Here is a 2,446-nt window from a genome sequence, read left to right as displayed (position 1 = left end):
GTAAATAAAGAAAATATCTAAAATAAGAAAAAAAAATAAAAGAGGATATATTAAAAAAAAAAAAGAATGAACCCTTTGGAAAATCAGTTACATTTTAGGCCAGTTACATACATTGTGCATGTGCTACATTTTCCACATGATAAACCTGTCTAGCAGGCAGCCTGTTGTCACATGGCCATATACCTTCTTTTGGGCTGGGCAAAGCTGGGCTTTTAGTTCACATGTCTGTTTCCCAAGTCATGTTCTTGTTACCAAGCACACGTAATTTACCTTGATTTTACTCACATGTGCCTCCTAGACTGTACTAGACTATGAAGTATACCAATGAGTATTAAAATGCATTCCAAGTAGAGAAAATTAATCAAAATACATTCTTTGATGGCAAGATAGTGGGAGTGTAGAGAGTGGGATTAAGGAAATTAAGACTGCAGAGCCCGAGGAGGCCTCACTGGGAAGTAAGGCTCATCAGATATTTGAAGGAGAAACCAGAGTGAGTTAACTAAGTGCCATTGGGACAAATACTTCCTGATGAGGGAAATGTAAGCAAAAAGCTCTGAGAGGGATGTTGGCAATGTATAAGAAGAGTGATGTGGGTGTTCCGGCAGGATAGAGGGAAGCCAGGACCAAGAGAGTGACAGGAGAGTGGCTGTAGTTCTGCTGAGGGGCAGAGTAGGTGAGGCTGTGCATCTTTCCCAGAGTAAAGATTCTGAGAAAGGAAATCTAGGAATATGATGAATTACTAAATAACATGGTTGCCTATGTTTCAAACCATCTCTCTGGCTTCCATGATGCAATAGTCTATAGGAGAGAGAGGTAAGAATTGAGCGAACCTGGGAGTTAAGCAAATGTGAGAGGTGGTACCCTCTTGAGTAAGAGTGCTTGGCCTGAGAAGTTGTGCCTGGAAGTAAATTCTAAACCATCTTTTGGAATGAAAAACAAGTATAAATTTCCAAGGGAATAGAAATATTAATCATCTGAGATATACTTTGAAAGAAACAATGGAATAATGGAGCAAGATCCCGATGGTCAAGGGGCTAGCACTTGAAAGAGAGAGAAAGTATCAAGTGTGTCACAAGGTGTCCTTGACTCTGACAGTGTGTCCAAAGTTAAAACAAACAAGGGGAGATAAGACCTGGAGAGTGGCTACAGTGTGGAGACAGTGGGCAAGATTAGGAGTGGAGTGGGGAATTTATTTAATTTCTTTAAAAGATCAGAGGATAACTACATTAATCTTATATGCCATATGGTCTCTGTGTAATTCCAAGAAATTGCTGATAAAAACAAACAAAACAAAACAAAACAAACAAAACAACAATAAAACAAACAAAAGCAAAGCCAGCCATAGACATTATGCACAAGAATGAGTGTTTCTGCCTGCTAATCTGCTAATCAGACTTTACTCAGAAACAGTGGTTCAGATTTGACTAAAGGGTAGTGTCTTAGTTAGGTCACGATTATTGTGATTAAATACCATGACCACAAATAACTTGGGAGGAAAAGGTTTATTTTTCTTAAATCTTTACATCACAGTGCATCATCAGAGGAAGTCAGAGCAGGAACTCGAGCAGGAAACTTGATGCAGGAGCTGAGACAGAGGCCATGGAGGAGTACTTCTTACTAGCTTTCTCCTCAAGGCCTTCTCCGCCTACTTCTTAAACTACCCAGGACCATAAACCCAGAGGTGTCCTCACAATGGACTGGGTCCTCTCCCATCAATCACTAATTTAAAAATTACCCCACCAGTTCATCTACAGCTGAATCTTATGGAGACATTTTCTCAATTGACATTCTCTCTCGTCAGATGACTCTGGTTTGTGTCAAGTTGCCCTAAAACTAGTCAGCACAGGTATGAAAGAATTTAATCAAGAAGACATGGCAAAGGGAGCCATATAAACACATAGCAGTGCTAACAAAATAACATTATCTCTCCTTCCTATCCTGTTCTCTCTCTCTCTCTCTCTCTCTCTCTCTCTCTCTCTCTCTCTCTCTCTCTCTCTCTCTCCCTCCCTCCCTCCCTCTCTCTCCTTTTCTCCCTCCTTCCCTCCCTCCAGAATGGCAGGATTGCTTGTAAACCAGTTTGGCTTCTCTGTGTAGCTGAAATGACCTAGAGCTGTACTGCCTGGATGTCAGACATGAGCTACTAACTGCGTCCTATGAAATACTGAGATCCACCTCAGACTGCTCCATGTTAGCCAAGCACACTCTATCAGCTCATTTACACTCCCCACAAGAGTCAGTATTTCATTACTACTCTCTTGATTCCTTGAAAGCAAAACAAAGTAAAATAATGACAGCAAATATGTAAATCCCAGATGCATGGAAGTTTTCATAAACTAAAAGGCACACCCTTTTCCTACTCTTTTAATTACTTTTTTTTAATTAGATATTTTCATTATTTACATGTAAATTTCTCCTTTCCCAGTTTCCCCTCCGAAAAACAAAGAAA

This window comes from Mastomys coucha, unplaced genomic scaffold (genome assembly GCF_008632895.1).
Source record: "Mastomys coucha isolate ucsf_1 unplaced genomic scaffold, UCSF_Mcou_1 pScaffold22, whole genome shotgun sequence".
NCBI lineage: Eukaryota > Metazoa > Chordata > Mammalia > Rodentia > Muridae > Mastomys > Mastomys coucha.
Note: the sequence above shows the minus strand (reverse complement) of the source record.